We start from the raw sequence: 18,635 nt of genomic DNA, 5'->3' as shown, positions 1-18,635 counted from the left end.
TCTACACAATTGCACTTAAATGCAACATTTACAAACAGCTCAGGTCCTTGCACTTTCTTGTTCAGTGCGTACTATAAGCAATAAAACACATTCATTTCAGAAAAAAAAGCTAGGGGCAGAATTGTTTGTAGCTTCTAAAGCACAGTGCCAGAATATGTGTTATTTAAGTGAAAATATATATGTATTTCAGGCCACTGAAGACGCTTTACTAAATTAAGGCAAAATATGTCTGGAAAAATACCAGATTAAACTTATCCATTATGGATATTGTGGAACTCCGTGACTGCATATTAGCTGAATATAAAAATGATAATTGCAGCTACTCACTTATGAAATTCTTGCTTATTTCCATTAACAAGTTTACAAGGCTTTTCAGGTTCATCTTTAGAAGAGGGATGCAGGGGGTTCAGATTCACGTTTGAAGCATGATTTTGGATACTGGAGTTCGTTTCTTACGGCAGGATTGTAGCACATACTTAATTGTAACATTTGTTGGAAGAAATGATGCAAGACACGAAGGAACTAAAGATCTTAGCTGTCAGTGGGCACTGAATAATATCAATGGGGCAAGTAAAAATTTTGTGCCTGAACAGATTCGAATCCAGGTCTCCTGCTTACCTGACAGATGTGCTGACCACTCTATCCATCAGGACACAATGGTCACCGTCACACTCAAATTCTCAACTTATACCACATATTACTGATGTAGTGCCCCAGCTCATTAGGCTCATTACTCGTGGCGTCTTGCCGATTCCCGCGGGAGTTGGAGCTTGGTGTTCATCTGCACTGGAGGGATCACTGGCCGTCTTCGACTTAAATATGTATATGTGGTGTTCGTTCTTCCGGACAAGTCCAAAAGAACAGACACCATTTTGATCCTTGAGCCAGTATGAATCAAGACGCAAAAGATCTAAACACATTAGCTGCCAATGGGCATTGATTTACATTAATGGGGGACGTAGAAAATTTGTGAGAGACCGGTACTCAAACCCAGGTGGGTCTCCTACTTCCTAGGCAGATGCTCAGACCATCGGATGACACAGTGGTCACCACAACCGCACAGACTTCCCAGCACGCTTTCCAATCAGACCCAAATTCTCAACTGATACCACAGCATCAGACCCAAATTCTCAACTGATGCCACACATGTACTGTGCCTGCTCATTAGGCTCATTACTCGTGGCATCTCGCCGATTCTCGTAACAATTAGAGCTTGGTGTGCATTTGCACTGGAGTAATCACTGGCACTCTTTGCTTGAATCATCCGAAAGAACAGACGCTGCACATGCATAATTAACGCGAAGACAGCCAATGATCCCTTCAGTGCAGATGCACACCAATCTCCAACTTCTACGGGAATCGGCGAGATGCCACGAGTAATGAGGCTGATGAGAGGGCCACAACATGTATTGTGAGTGGTGTAAGTTGAGAATTTGCGTGCCTTTAGCCGAGCGGTCTAGGGCGCTGGAGTCATGGACTATGCGGCTGGTCCCGGCAGAGGTTCGAGTCCTCCCTCGGGCATGGGTGTGTGTGTTTGTCCTTAGGATAATTTAGGTTAAGTAGTGTGTAAGCTTAGGGCCTGATGACCTTAGCAGTTAAGTCCCATAAGATTTCACAAACATTTGAATATTTTTTTGGAGGCGTGCTACGGTAGTCCATTCATGTCTGCACTTCGGAGACGAAGGACCACTCGTGTATCCTTGATGACTGCACGACACAAAGCTTTACGCCTCGCTAGGCCCGTTAACACCGACATTGGACTGTTGATGACTAGAAACATGCTGCCTCGTCAGACGAGTCTTGTTTCAAATTGCATCGAGCGGATGGACGTGCACGGGTATGGAAACAACCCGATGCTGCAGCGTACTGATACGGATGCCAGCTTCCTAGAAAGATGTTTATTCTCAGATGAGGCAACCTTTCATCTATTAGGAAGGGCTAATAGGCATAATGATTGGATTTGGGGTTAGCAAAATCCTCAATTTGTCATTGAACATGTTCGTCACAGCCCTAAACTAAACGTCTCGTGCGGGCTAATGCACGACAGGATTGTTGGGCCGTTCTTCTTTACGGAAGAAATAGTGAATAGGTCAGTGTACCTGGACATGTTGGAGCAGTTTGTGTACCCTCAGATACAAGACTTGCAACACAACATAATTTTTCAACAAGATGGAGTTCCGCCGCATTGGTCAACGGCTGTTCGCAAGTTCCTGGATAGGAAGTTTCCCAATCGTTGGATCGGACGCGGAGGACCCGTTGCCTGGCCACCACGTTCACCCGACGTTACGCCGCTTGATTTCTTCGTGTGGGGATTCGTGAAGGACCGCGTGTATGAGACCAAACTGGACGATATTCTTGCGTTGCGACATCGTATCACTAATGCGATTGCAACAATAATAGAGGAAATGTTACAAAGAACTTGGCAAGAAACTGAATATAGACTCGATATTCTTCGTGCTACAAATGGTTCACATGTAGAGGTTTATTGATAATAAATAAATACACTACTGGCCATTAAAATTGCTATACCACGAAGATGACGTGCTACAGACGCGAAATTTAACCGACAGGACGAAGAAGCTGTGATATGCAAATGATTAGCTTTTCACAGCATTCATACAAGGTTGGCGCCGGTGGCGACACCTACAACGTGCTGACATGAGGAAAGTTTCCAACCGATTTCTCATACACAAACAGCAGTTGACCGGCGTTGCGTGATGAAACGTAGTTGTGATGCCTCGTGTAAGGAGGAGGAATGCGTACCGTCACGTTTCCGCCTTTGATAAAGGTCAGATTGTAGCCTATCGCGATTGCGGTTTATCGTATCGCAACACTGCTGCTCGGGTTGGTCGAGATCCAATGACTGTTAGCAGAATATGGAATCGGTGGGTTCAGGAGGGTAATACGGAACGCCGTGCTAGATCCCAACGGCCTCGTATCACTAGCAGTCGAGATGACAGGCATCTTATCCGCATGGCTGTAACGGATCGTGCAGCCACGTCTCGATCCCTGAGTCAACAGATGGGGACGTTTGCAAAACAACAACCGTTTGCACAAACAGTTCGACGACGTTTGCAGCAGCATGGACTATCAGCTCGGAGACCGTGGCTGCCGTTACCCTTGACGCTGCAGCACAGACAGGAGCGCCTGCGGTGGTGTACTCAACGACGAACCTGGGTGCACGAATGGCGAAACGTCATTTCTTCGGATGAACCCAGGTTCTGTTTACAACATCATGATGGTCACATCCGTGTTTGGCGACATCGCGGTGGACGCACATTGGAAGCGTGTATTCGACATCGCCATACTGGCGTATCACCCAGCGTGATGGTATGGGGTGCCATTGGTTACACGTCTCGGTCACCTCTTGTTCGCATTGACGGCACTTTGAACAGTGGACGTTACGTTTCAGATGTGTTACAACCCGTGGCTCTACCCTTCATTCAATACCTGCGAAATGCTACATTTCAGCAGGATAATGCACGACCGCATGTTGGAGGTCCTTTACGGGCCTTTCAGGATACAGCAAATTTTCGACTGCTGCCCTGGCCAACACTTTCTCCAGATCTCTCACCAGCTGAAAACGTCTGGTCAATGGTGACCGAGCAACTGGCTCGTCACAATACGCCAGTCACTACTCTTGATGAACTGTGGTATCGTGATGAACTGTGTATCGTGATGTGATTAACTGTGTATCGTGATGAACTGTGGTATCGTGTTGAAGCTGCATGGGCAGCTGTAACTGCACACGCCATCCAAGCTCTGTTTAACTCAGTGCCCAGGCGTATCGAGGCCGTTATTACGGCCAGATTTGGTTGTTCTGGGTACTGATTTCCCAGGATCGATGCACCCAAATTGCGTGAAAATGTAATCACTTGTGAGTTCTAGTATAATATATTTGTCCAATGAATACCCGTTTATCATCTGCATTTGTTCTTGGTGTGGCAATTTTAATGGGCAGTAGTGTAAATTCTTTGAGACGCTCTACAATGTGGTGCATTTTTCATTGTCGAATCTACTGTGGGTTTTCAAAATCAGGGTGGTCTGAATGGGACAGCCTGTATGTATATTCAATTTAAGACTTCGACAGTGCCCTGCGCTGCGGGCGTCTGGGGACGAACGCGTGGCCGCGGGCCGTGCTAAAGCGGACCGCTGTCCGGACAGATCGGATCAATGGCGGCGGCAGGCGGCCGCCCCCTGGACCGCACTTGTGAATGGCCCGCCTCTGAATGGGACGCCGTCCAAGGGCCGGCGCGGCGCGCTGCTGCAGACCCACAACGCCCAGCTGCGACGCCGGGCTGCATGCCTATCTAGGCGCAGCAGCTGCTTCCGCGCTCGGCAACGGCGGTTCTCTTTAAAGGGGACTGTGCCTAGCCATCACCGATTTCGTCCAGATTTATGGTATAGCCAGGCCTTGGTCATAGATTAAAGTGATAGAAGTGGGGGTTCCAGAACATATTTAGAAAAAAATAGCATTTTTGGCGCGAATCGGAGGACGCATGAACCACTTACGTTAGCTTAACTTCGAGGCATAGCCGAAAGCGTAACCAACGGTAATCCGAGGGTCTTGGTATTGAGTCGCATATGGAAAGACTTCTCTCATTTTCAATTTTTACGTCACTTCACTACAAATAAACCGAGGTAATGCTTAGTATATTGTGCTTGATGTGATGAAACCCTATTTGTAGGGCAACAAATTTCTTACGTTAATTGATTCGTGAGGAGAGTAAGAAAATCCGCAATTATACCACGACATTTCTCAAAGCGAGAATGGACTGTCATCGTGCACTACTAAATACACACAGCTAAAGCAACACTTCGAATCGTCGGCTAAGAATTTGATCAAAAAGCTTCAGAACCGTTCTTATCTCGTCTAGAGAGAAAAACAAAGCACATCCTAAGAAAACTGCCTCAAAATATATTGTAAATCGCAAGCGATCCTCGCCAATATTTGGTGAAATGAAGGATTACTGTGGTTTACTACCAAACTGTGCGATGAGAGGGAACAGTGTATGAATGTAAAACAAATTTGTTTTTCTATACAAACTTATCAATTGTAAAATAAAATGATAATCGTGAACGCCTTAGAACCCCTTCCTCGAAATTTATCTTCACCCCAAGTTTTCCTTGACCTTTCCTTTCACGCCTTTTGTGAAAATATTAATAAGTACAATATATTGAGCGTTATTTCGGTTTATTTGCAGTGTAAGTAAAGTAAGAGTCGAAAAATTAAAAAAATCTGCATTAGGACTGGAACCCGCGACCCTCGGATTACCGTTCTGTGGTCTTTCCGCTGCGCCAATCGTTGCCTGGAAACTACGCTAAGATGGCTCATGCGTCGCCCAACCCTCGCAAAAAATGCTGTCCCCCCTCGAAACTCTTGGTCATCTGGAGCTCCCGCTTCTGCCGCTTGCATATCTGTCCAAGCCCTGCACATACCATACATTTGGACGAAATCGGTGATGATGAGCAGGCGCGGTCCCCTTGTCAGTTCCTCTCCTGTTTAATAGCAGTGGGCAGCACACAGGCCTACCCTACAGGTTCACAATGGACAAGAGAGTAATTGCGTATTTGCAATGAACAGATTCCAAATCACAATTACGCTATCCTGATAACGTTGGAATAACAATGAGTGGTAAAATGGAATATCTGAACACGTCTTGTACCACTGATTTACTAGACCGCTAAAAATCAACACATCATTTATTATTAAAAATTAAATTCCCTGAGACTAAATAAAAATGAAACGTACTTGCCTTGCAAATACAAGCACAACGTAAACAAGGCATTAAGTGCAAACAATTTAACAATATTCACAATTCACTTAGAATGCCTTAATATGTAGTATTGTGTCACGTAATTACATTCGCAACATCAGTGTTCAGCTGACGACGGGCTGCCATTTCAAAAAAGAACTACTCACATACGTCAACAGGTGACATTGTTATATCGTTGTAGAGGCGATAAAAGTATACATTATAAGTAGGACAAATTAATAACAAAAACAGTGTTAGAAAAATGAAAATAGAAGAAGGGAAATTAAAAACGATAGATAAGAATGTACGAACAAAACTAAACGTTTAAATCAAGTAATTCATTTGAGGTCTGAGCGCAAGGAGACGAATGGGGAGCATACTGGGACAGTCACAAATCAGTCGTAATTCATACACGTGAGAGGCAATAACGTATAACATGTTACATTCAATAATGTAACATGTATTTCATTCGTGAGGAAATCTCACGGAAATGCTGAAAAATCAAACAGATACAATCTATACTCAACCGATCTAGTGCAATCATATAATCAAATCGTTATGAACCTGTAGCGGCAGCTAGAGAGTGAAAGGTACGACTATTTTCGTATTTTCAAATCAACGGCTGAATGGGGGCCTGGTACGCAGCTGAGTCACCTTGTTTGCTAGCCTGTAGGCTGACAGTTGCCCGCGTTGTGATGGAGATGGATGTTACGTGTTCACAGCTCCAGGACACCAACAAAACCCCGCTAGGTCCTATTTAAAAGATCTGTACCAACATGAAAACAGCAGACTGTCTAGGTAGGCACTATTTTCTACTGGCACACCAACCTCAACAAGTATCTTCAAGGACTATGCCGCAGACTGACAGCAGCTTTTTTCATAGAACTGAATGGGACGAAAGCTATGAAATATGCCACACAAAATCGAATTTCGAGATGGCATTGTTAGAGGAGCCATGCGTCTGCATTGAATTTTGCGAGGAACTCAACAAAACCTTTATAGAGACACACCACATGCAGAAAGCCTGCGGTGAAGAGTGCTCAAGCCGTACTCGGTGTTACGAATAGTTCACACGGTTTAAAAATGGCCGGACGGAAATCAAAGACGACCCTCGTTTAGGACGCCCTTAGACGTCTACCGAAGGCTTGGTTCACCATGAATTCGTGGTATTATAGTGACGTGTTGCGACACCTGCGAGAAAATGACAGAAGGAAACGACCTGAAATGTGGCTAGACAATTCATGGCTCTTGCCATTACGATAACACACCCGCACATTCATCCCTGTTGGTGCGTGACTGTTGTACAAAAACGAAATCACTACGCTGCCTCATCTTCCGTACTCTCCAGACATGGCACCGGCGAACTTTAATTCCCTAAGTTGAAAATCACGTTGAAAGACGAAGGTCTGCAACGGTACGAGACAAAAGAAAATGTGCAGACGGCGCTTCGCGCGATTAGATTAGATTAGATTAGATTAGATTAGATTAATACTTGTTCCATAGATCATGAATACGACACTTCGTAATGATGTGGAACGTGTCAGGTTAATAAAAGATGTCTGTACAAGAAATTACATTACACAAAATATTGCATGACACTAATGATTAAGTTTTTTTTTTTTTTTTTTTCTTACTTTATATCTAAAAATTCAGCCAATGAGTAGAAGGAGTTGTCATCTAGAAATTCTTTTAATTTATTTTTAAATGTTAGTTGGCTATCTGTCAGGCTTTTGATGCTGTTTGGTAGGTGCCCAAAGACTTTTGTGGCAGCATAATTTACCCCTTTCTGTGCCAAAGTCAGATTTAACCCTGCATAGTGAAGATCATCCTTTCTCCTGGTGTTATAGGTATGCACACTGCTATTACTTTTGAATTGGGTTGGATTATTATCAACAAATTTCATAAGGGAATATATATACTGTGAGGTTACTGTGAGGATCCCTAGATCCTTAAATAGATGTCTGCAGGATGACCGTGGGTGGGCTCCAGCAATTATTCTGATTACACGTTTTTGTGCAATGAATACTTTTCTACTCAACGATGAATTACCCCAGAATATGATGCCATACGAAAGCAGTGAATGAAAGTAGGCATAGTAAGCTAATTTACTGAGATTCTTATCACCAAAATTTACAATAACCCTAATAGCATACGTAGCTGAACTCAGACGTTTCAGCAGACCATCAATGTGTTGCTTCCAGTTTAACCTCTCATCAATGGACAAACCTAAAAATTTTGAAAATTCTACCTTAGCTACAGACTTCTGTTCAAATTCTATATTTATTACTGGAGTTTTGCCATTTACTGTACGGAACTGTATATACTGTGTTTTATCAAAATTTAAAGAGAGTCCGTTTGCTGAGAACCACTTAATAATTTTGTGAAAAACATCATTTACAATTACATCACTTAGTTCTTGGTTTTTGGATGTTATTACTATACTTGTATCATCAGCAAAAAGAACTAACTTTGCATCTTCATCAATGTGGAATGGTAAGTCATTAATGTATATCAAGAACAGTAAAGGACCTAAGACCGAACCCTGTGGGACCCCGTGCTTGATAGCACCCCAGTTTGAGGAATCAGCTGTTTTAACATTACACGAACCACTTATTTCAACTTTCTGCATTCTTCCAGTTAAGTATGAATTAAACCATTTGTGCACTGCCCCACTCAAACCATAATGATTTAGCTTATCTAAAAGAATTCCATGATTTACACAATCAAAGGCCTTTGAGAGATCACAAAAAATACCAATGGGTGATGTCCGGTTATTCAGAGCATTTAATATTTGATCAGTGAAAGCATATATAGCATTTTCTGTTGAAAAGCCTTTCTGAAAACCAAACTGACATTTTGTTAGTACTTTATTTTTACAAATATGGGAGGCTACTCTTGAATACATTACTTTCTCAAAAATTTTTGATAGAGCTGTCAGAAGAGAGATTGGGCGGTAGTTGTTGACATCCGACATATCCCCCTTTTTATGCAATGGTTTTACAATGGCATATTTCAGTCTATCAGGGAAAACACCCTGCTCCAAAGAGCTATTACATACGTGGCTGAGAATTCTACTTATCTGTGGGGAACAAGCTTTAAGTACTTTGCTGGAAATGCCATCAATTCCGTAAGAGCTTTTACTTTTCAGTGAGTTTATTATTTTACTGATTTCAGAGGGAGAGGTTGGTGGAATTACAGTTGTTTCAAACTGTGCAGGTATGGCCTCTTCTATTAATAGCCTTGCCTCTTCTAGTGAAGATCTAGATCCTATTTTCTCCACAACATTTAAAAAATGATTATTCAAAATATTTTCAATTTCTGATTGTTTGTTAGTGCACTTGTCATTCAATTTTATTGCACTAAAGTCTTCCTGTGCTCTTGGTTGCCCTGTTTCCCTTTCAATAATATTCCAAATTGCTTTAATTTTATTATCAGAGTTACTGATCTCAGACATGATACACATGCTTCTGGACTTTTTAATAACTTTTCTTAGTACCGCACAATAGTTTTTATAATATTGAACAATTTCGGGGTCAGTACTCCATCTTGCTGTTAGATACAGTTCTCTTTTGCGGTTGCAAGATATTCTTATTCCTTTAGTTAGCCAAGGTTTTTTATATGTTTTCTTGGAATTATGTTTAACTATTTTCTTGGGAAAACAATTTTCAAATACCCTTAAAAATGTATTGTGAAATAAGTTATATTTCAAGTTTGCATCGGGTTCCTTATACACTTCATCCCAGTCTAGCTGCTGTAGGCTTTCCCTAAAGTTTGCAATATTTATATTGTTAATTGAACGCACTGCTTTGAAAGTCTGATTTATTATACTGCATGGAGCTATGTCATGTACTGTAACAAGCTGTGCACTATGATCTGAAAGACCATTCTCAACAGGATAAGCATTTATGTCCTTAAACTTATCTTGGTCTATAAAAAAGTTATCTATCAATGTACTGCTGTTCTTTGTTATCCGAGTAGGAAAATCAATGACGGAGCTCAAATTGAAAGAACTGAGTAATACTAAAAGGTCATTCTTCCTATTACACTCTTTCAGGGAATCAACATTGAAATCCCCACAAATGATAATTTGCTTCCCCCCGTCTGACAGATAGCACAACAAAGCATCCAAGTTTTCCAGAAATAGCTGGAAATTCCTCCAGCAAGAGGCGTACCGAGACTGCTTCCGGGAGTGGAAACGGCGTTGGGAGCGGTGTACCAATTGTGGAGGAGAGTATTTCGAAGGAAACCGTGCACAATAAGTAAAAGGTAAACGTAAAAATTTTGTGGGCAAAATTCCGGAATTTTTTGAATAGATCTCGTGTATATATTCAAATAAAATTTCCCTCCCGCAAAACTGAACCATTACTATTTCGCACATTTTGATATACAGACCTTATTGAACATGTTTCGAAATCTGTTGTGATAGTAAAACAAATTTCTGCGAGTACTGTACAACTAAAAAGACTTCAAGATAGCGACGTCATTCAATACATGTAAAGCATTTCTTTATGCTAATTTGACCAACACTCTCGCTAGCACCGCTTCATAACTACTTCACGTCGAGGTACGCAGTACGAAAATTTTGATATCCGTTTACATGGCATCTGTCTCAATTCACAATCAAATCTATGCTAAAAAGGAAATTGGCAGCAGTGAAAGAAAGGCTACGAAACAATACTAGTTTAATTAAAACAAAGTAAACCAAAGTTACAAGCTCGATAGCTTTCGACAATGTGTTAACTCAGTCACTCTCGCAGTCATTTGTTCTGATATATGCTTTACACGGAGGTGGTAAGTAATGGTATTGGTCCTAAACTCGTGTCGGGCCTCCTTTTGCTCGGTATAGCACAGCAACTCGACATGGCAAGGATTCTACAAGTCGTTGGAAGTCCCCTGCAGAAATATTGAGCCATGCTGCCTCCATAAACGTCCATAATCGAGGGACTGTTGCTGGTGCACGATTTTGCGCACGAACGGAACTCTCGATTATTTCCCATACCTCTTCGGTGAAATCCACGTCGGGCGATGTGGATAGCCAAACCATTCGCTCTAATTGAGGACCGGTGACATGACAATGCGTCATCCACAAAAATTTCATCATTGTTTGGAAACATGAAGTCCATGAATGGCTGACAATGGTCTCCAAGTATCGGAACACAATCACTTCCAGTCAATGACCTAGTCCACTCCATGTAAACACAGCCCACGCCATTATGGAGCCACCACCATCTTGCACAGTGCCTCGTCGACAACTTGGGTCCATGGCTTTCTGGGGTCTGCGCCACACTCGACCCCTACCACCAGCTCTTACCAACTTAAATCGGGACTCATCCATACAGGCCGCGGTTTTCCAGTCGTCTACGGTCCAACCGATATGACCTCGAGCCCAGGAAAGGCGCTGCAGGCGATCTCGTGCTGTTGGCAAAGGCTCTCGCGTCGGTCGTCTGCTGCTATAGTCCATTTCGCCGCACTGTCCTACCGGATACGTTCGTCGTACGTACCGCACTGATTTCTGCGGTTATTTCACGCAGTGTTGCTTGTCTGTTAGCATTGTCAACTCTACGCAAAGGCCGCTGCTCTCGAGCGTTAAGTAAAGGCCGTCAGCAACTGCGTTGCCCATGGTGAGAGGTAATGCGTTAAATTTTATATTGTCGGCACACTATTGACACTGTGTATCTCAGAATACTGAATTCCCTAACGATTCCCGACGTGGAATGTTCCATGCATGTAGCTCCCCCTACGATTCCCTGTCCAAGGTCTGTTAATCCCCTTCGTGCGGCCATAATCACGTAGGAAACCGTTTGACAGGAATCGCCTTCTGTGAATGTGCATATCGCTGTCCCATGACTTTGCCACCTCAGTGTATTTGTATTCAGAAATGTACACCAATCCGCTGGTTCCGACCAAGGTTTTCGGGAGGTTTCCCTTGGTTCTAAGGGCGTTTGTCGGAACTGGTAAGCCCACTCCCATTTATTCTCAATGGGGATTCCCTATTTGTCCCACTATCTGCTTGTCTGATAATAGACTGAATAGAACCGCGACGCTTTCATGGGCCGGATCTCGAATAGCCTGCTCCACTCCCAGGAGCGTAACATGCAATTCAAATCAGAACAATACTCCATTCAGAAACAAGTACACATACATATACACACTATTCATACAAACGTTATAATTTCTCGCTGAAACAGCGTCCCAAACGGAATTACAGAAGTAAATTAATAAGCTTCCAATTCCCCGGTTCCGAATAAAGCTTTTTGGAGGTTTCTCTTGGTTATAAAGTGTATGCCGGAGTTGATAAGCCCAAGTGCCACAGTGTCAGTTCGTCTGATACCTGGGGCTTCTTTTACGTAAAAGGCTTTAAGAGTTTTCACATAAAATTTCGGAGGCACGTCCTCGTATGTTTTCTACGTTATGGATGCAAAATATCGGCACGAATTATCGACAGAATAACAGAAGAACTACTAGTAGATGACCTCAGGGAAGATCAGTTTGCGTACGGAAGAAATGTTGGAACACGCGAGAGAATATAGGCCGTACGTCATTCTTAGACTGAAGAAACGCAAACCTACTTTTACAGCACGTGTATACTTACAGAAAGCTTTTGACAGTGGTGACTGGAATGCATTCTTTAAGATTCTGAAGACATCAGCATAAAATACAGGAAGTTAAAGCTTACTTACAACTTGTAAAGAGTCGACGAGCATGAAAGGGAAGCAGAAGTTAAGAGAGTGAAACAAGGTTGTAGTCTATTCCCGATGTTGTTTTGCCTCTACTTTAAGCACGCTGTGTGTGTGTGTAACCAAGGACACATTTGGGGAGGAAATCAAAGTTCAGGGAGAAAAACCAAAAACATTGCCGATGACATTTTAATTCTGTTAGCGGCAGCAAAGGACTTGAAAGAACAGTTGAACGGAATGGACGGTGTCGTCGAATTAAATCAGACGAGGAAATGACACACTAAAAGCAGTAGATGAGTTTTACGATTTTGGCAGCAAAACAACTGATGATGGCTGAAGTAGACATGAAGAATGGGCAGTTCACGTAAGTAATGAGGCGGCACTGAATAGAATTGAGGCACAACTTGACTAAAAGAAGAGATTGGTTGATAGGACACTATCTCAGACATCAGGGAATCATCGGTTCATATTGGAGGAAAGTGTGTATATGTGTGTGTGTGTGGGGGGGGGGGGGGAGGGGGGGGGTAAATACTGTAGATGGAGACAAGAAGTGATGAATACAGTAAGCAGATTCTAATGGATGTTGATTGCAGTAGTCATTCGGAGATGAACAGGCTTGCATAGGTTAAGACTATCGTGGAGAGCTGTATCAAAGCAGTCTTCGGACTGAAGACGACGACGACGATTACTTTCGACTCCGTCATTGCGGTTTTTCATCACCCTTGAGAATAACTATACGTACGTTACCCTGAATGAGCCTAAGTTGCTGATAATTATATCTGTGACGTATGGCACGCAAGTGAAAGTGCGTAAGAATCCTGTCTTATAACCCTACTGATCAGAGTATTCTGCTTTGTTTACCGACTGCTGGAACGGTAAACGATTTCCGACAACAGGTGCGTCCGAGACGAGAGAGGCGGGAGGACGGCCACGTGCCGCTCTCGGCAGGACCGCTGGAGCCGGAACACTGGAGCGTTCCGCCGGAAATAACGTCGCCACGGTCACACTAAAAGTGTCGTGTCCGCCGCTCGCATCTGGGTTAAAATATCTGCCGCACCGGCCCGCGACATCGCCGTCTCGGCTTCTGATGCGGGCTCCAGCATCCACCCGTCTGACGCGACACGCGACTGAATTATCGCCCGCTACTCAAAGGAAGAAACTAACGTCAAATCTCTACTTTAAATGTTCTTTAGCATCGGTTCCAAAACTTCTTTGGCTCCCCCCGCCACCAATAAAACAGAGCCTCTTCGCGGCAAAAAGAAACTCGGAACAATGGTCTATTTAATGCAGTTGAAGTGCGATTAGGTTAATTTAAAATTACAGCGTGCATCGAAGACGTTCTTACGAGTTCGCAAGAGTATATCTTTTAAATTAATGAAGATAAAAACATGGAGTAAATTTTAACATACGCATCGAAATTAGAAGTTTACCTTGGCGCCAGATGTAAGTTGCCAGATCTTGTGATTGCCGGTACGAGTCTCGCTGGTGCAGTTAGCTCTCACGCTCATTCAATCGTTAATTCATTTCGAAATGTGACGGGGACACAGCAAATAAAGATGACTAGCGTTCCCTCGTTCGAAAAGTGAAATCCAGTTATAACTGTGCGGCCTGGTTTTCGGCACAACGTCCCCTACAGTGCAAGGAGCGAGCATAATGTTGGTATTATCAGCCGCTTGAACAATTTGTTCAACATGAGCACCGCAGACGAGATGCTGTACAGTGCCAGATCCGGCACTGGTGGCCAAAATAGGAACAAATTTTTTTTTTCCCTGTGTAAATCGGTTCCGTATCAACGTAGTTCAATACGTACAAGGTTTCACTGCCGTATGATAATTACAGTCCGCATTGGACCTCTGCGAGTAGATGCACTTGAATTATAACCATCGGATATGTGACGAGTTCGGCTATCTCTGGATGTCTGTCGTGCGTGCGGTGGACAGCATATGAAACATGTGTGAAAGATTAACTAAAACGTTTAGCCTACAAATATTTGCAAAAAGCACCCTAAGGTGGTTGTGCATGCATGCTTGCAGATATGTAGACGTAGACACCGTCCACAGGCCCTGGAGGGTACATCAACACCGATCGAACAACCGACCGCCATGTCATCCTCTGCAAATGACGTCATTGGATGGGGTACAGGGAGCGTGGGGTCAGCACACCCCTCTCCCGGTCGTTGTCACTTTTCGTGAGCTGGAGTAGCTACTACTCGGTCAAGTAATTCCTCAACTGACATCAGGAGACTTGGGTGTATCCCGTTCCAATCCTCCTACCACAGGAAAAAAAACCCACACACACACAATTTGCATCAATTTTCTATCTACAAAGGGCCATCAAAAAGTTCACGTTTGAGGGCGTTGCTGCAACGCATATTCAACAAAGCACGACTCCGATGCGATTGTATAAGCAGTGACATGTAGCCAAGGGATGAGTGTGGCATTCGTGTCTTTCCCACGTGCGTGCGGTAAATGTGGACTATTGCGGCGTTATTACCAAATACGTCCAAACAGGACCAAGATGCTGTTATTCGTTTCTTGGCTGTTGAATGATAAACACCGACAGACACCCGTCGGAGAATGAAGAATGTGTAAGGGGCAGCACGTCTGTCGAAAACCACCGACAATGGGTTCTGCTGCTTCATGATAACGCACGTCCCCATACCGCAAATGTCGTAACGCAGAACGACACTCGAGCAACCGTGCTACAGTCCTGATCCCTCGATCCCGCAAAAAGAAAAAAAAACCACACACACACACACACACACACACACACACACACACACACACACAGACAGACAGAGAGAGAGAGAGAGAGAGAGAGAGAGAGAGAGAGAGAGAGAGAGAAGCCCTGAAGGGTCGAAGATTCCTGTCGGACGAGACTGTGCTGTAGGCAGATATTGGTTTCTTCATAGAGCAGGACACGACGTTTTATCAAACGGTTATCTTCAACCTTGTGCGTCGATGGGATGATTGCTTCAGTGCTCACGGTGATATAGCCTGATTGGCATACCAATTCTGGACTGTTCGGTCTTCGAACTGAAAATTTTTGATCGTTCCTTATGTATTCATTCGTGCAGAGGACATAGGTTTGTGAAATCGGGGAAATTTTTTAAATACCCTGTCTAATAATGCACCGAAAACGTATCATAAATGCACAAAGTAGTGGAAAGACTTGTCATCAATATAATAAATGGGCTGTATGAGCTTCTCTGTGTCTAATATCGAATTATTTTCACGGTGCGCCTGTTAGCAATACCTTCCTACTGTGCCGCCCACAATGGTGAATGTAAAATAAAAATGACATATGTGTGACACTTCGGTTGTGGTTATTTGTAACTGGATTTAGAGTGAACAACATAGATATGTAGATTTAGATGACCCGTTTGTCAGACTTCGTACGCTCATGAGTGTCAAGCGCCAGCTATCGACCACAACCTGAAGCATCATGGAACCATCAAATTGGTAATGGAAGCAAATGTATGTGTGTGTGTGTGTGTGTGTGTGTGTGTGTGTGTGTGTGAGAGAGAGAGAGAGAGAGAGATAGGGGGAGTGGTAAGATTTGTAGGAGAGCAAGAAGGCTTGAATACAGTGAGCGGGTTCAAATGGACGCATATTGCGGCAGTCACGCTGAGGTGAAGAGGCCTGCACAGGAGAGCTGCACCAGACGCAGCAGCCAGCAGTCCCGTAACGGCGGTGGACGGGCCTGAAAAACGCTTCTGTCAGCAAGTCGTGGCTAACGAAGCCGCCAAGGCTGGGCAGTGTGAGAGTGAGTGGGTGGGTGGGGATGGCTGCCGATACGCCGCCGGCGACGACTGCGGCGCCTCCCCTCTGTGCTGGACCACACAGGGCGCCAGATGAGACCCGGACGCGCGTTTCTTTCATCTGCTTCTGCGCGTGTCGCTTTATGTAAGCCCATCATTGGCTCCGCCATGGAGCCAGCGGCCCTGAAGGAATTCGCTTTGGAAAGGCGGCTTTGTGAAACAATTTTTTCAAGGTACGGACTTTACACCACGTCTGTCTCTACAGGATATCTCAAAACATTTAGGGTCGAAAGTATACATATGGCTAAGCTGGGTACTCTCAGATAAGGACGGCCCGAAATGAATGTTTCAGCTAGAATCGAAATAAGCAACTTACACTTCACATCACCGCGGACGAAAATGCCTCATCCATGAACAATACGAAGTATCAAAAATTCGGCACTGAAATACTTCGCTGGGTAATCTACGGTAGAACTGAATTCTGAGTCCGAAATTATTTCGTTCCACTGTTCGCAACGTTTATACAGCGCATTTCAAAAACAGACTGCATAATTTCGTATACGTATTCCCCAAATGTAGACAATTTAAAAAAATGTGTCCGGAAATACTTCTTTTCCGAGCTATGGATTTTAAAATAACCATTAGTGAATGGAACGTTTTTCTTGCCGCAAGTATCTGCCGTGACAGAAGATACTAAATGGTCCCCGCGCCCAAGTTCCCGAGTTCGATTCCTGGCGGGGTCAGGGATTTTCTCTGCCTCGTGATGACTGGGTGTTGTGTGATGTCCTTAGGTTAGTTAGGTTTAAGTAGTTCTAAGTTCTATGGGACTGATGACCATAGATGTTAAGTCCCATAGTGCTCAGAGCCATTTGAACATTTTTACTAAATGGTTCAAATGGCTCTGAGAACTATGGGACTTCTGAGGTAATGGGTCCGCTAGAACTTAGAACTACTTAAACCTAACTAACCTAAGGACATCACACACATCCAGGGCCGAGGCAGGATTCGAACCTGCGACCGTAGCGATCACGCGGTTCCAGACTGTAGCGCCTAGAACCGCTCGGCCACTCCGGCCGGCAGAAGATACTAACAGGACTTATAATTCCGAGACAAAGGTACACACTGAGTGCTGTGTTTGGCGTTCGACAGGTACTCAGATTAGGAACTGGCAGAAGTGCACTTCATGTGCGAGAAGGCGGACGGCAACGCCGCGCTGGTTAGTCGTTTGTACTGGATGGTTATAATTATTAAAGTACATCTACTCACAGAGGTCCAGTGTAGGCTGTGCAGCCAAACTTGGTAGATTTTCAAATCCGTAAATGCGGAACCGATTTATGGTGGAAACCATTAGTTACAATTTTGGTCACCAGATGCAAATCGGGCATTGTGAGTGCAGGCCTAATGGAATAGGAAAGGAACGTGGAGCAGGAAGGGTTAAACAAGTGAGAGAGACATAATGTTGATTTTATTATTAACTGTCGCTTACACAGTTTGTTCAATACACGCACAGGAGACCTCGAGGAAATGATGTACGGGGACAGGTCTATACTTGGTGGCCAAAACTGAAACTAATATTTTTCCAGCGTAAGTCGGTTCGCCATCAACCATTAGCATACCTACCAAGTTTCGCTGCCATATGATAATTACACCCTACACGGGACCTCCGTGAGTAGCTGCACTCTGATTATAACCACCCGGCACCAAAGCCGCCAGCGAAATGTTTTCTTTCCGAGCGTCGTCAGTTACGTCGCACATCGTAACAGGGCGCGATGCGGCGGGAGGCTGAGGCGCATGGAGCCACGACGGCGGCGCGGCGCTGTTGACGGCCTAGCGGAAAGAAGCTTGTCAACATGCCGCTGGAAACGTAAGCCATCAACGTTTTCACCGCACCGTAATTTCGTGTTGGCGTCGTTGACTCGGCGGTACGAAGGCTCTAAATCTGAGAACACACCAGACCAGTCTGACAGCTTTCTAATTGCTTTTCATATCAATGCACTCAGAACCGCAAGTTGCTATGATGTAGGTTTACGAAATGTATGAGGACAATATCGGATTCAGGAAAACGTACAAGAACTGACTGAAAAAACAAAGAGCAGTATAATTTACAGCAATAATAATAATAATAATAATAATAATAATATCCCCTGGACGTGAAGGGGAAAATTCGCCAGCAGTCTTCATTTTTATTTGGCGTATTTCGATGTACGCCCCTCAATCAGTTAGATAAATTTTTTTTTACCTAATGTATTTGCCTAAAGCGTTCGTTGAAGATTTGTAGTTAGACGATGAATAAAACCATTTAAGCTTCGGTAGTCGGTCACCAGATAAAGAAGTAGGTGGTTCGAATCGTGGTGACAGACGAAAGGAGTCCCAGATCAGCAGGCGATGTTTGAATGCCCAATCCTCTTTACAGTTTCTAAAGACAGTGATGATGTGTGATAT

At 43.9% G+C, this 18,635-nt stretch overlaps 1 protein-coding gene across 6 annotated transcripts in view; it reads right to left on the bottom strand.

The window, feature by feature from the left end:
• The window catches only part of LOC126268155 (uncharacterized), a 694,665-nt gene that overhangs the window by 38,729 nt on the left and 637,301 nt on the right, over positions 1–18,635 (bottom strand). The gene's annotated exons all lie outside the window — the stretch shown is intronic.

This window comes from Schistocerca gregaria, chromosome 4 (assembly GCF_023897955.1).
Source record: "Schistocerca gregaria isolate iqSchGreg1 chromosome 4, iqSchGreg1.2, whole genome shotgun sequence".
Taxonomy (NCBI): Eukaryota; Metazoa; Arthropoda; class Insecta; order Orthoptera; family Acrididae; genus Schistocerca; species Schistocerca gregaria.
Note: the sequence above shows the minus strand (reverse complement) of the source record. Positions and strands in the feature narration are given on the sequence as shown.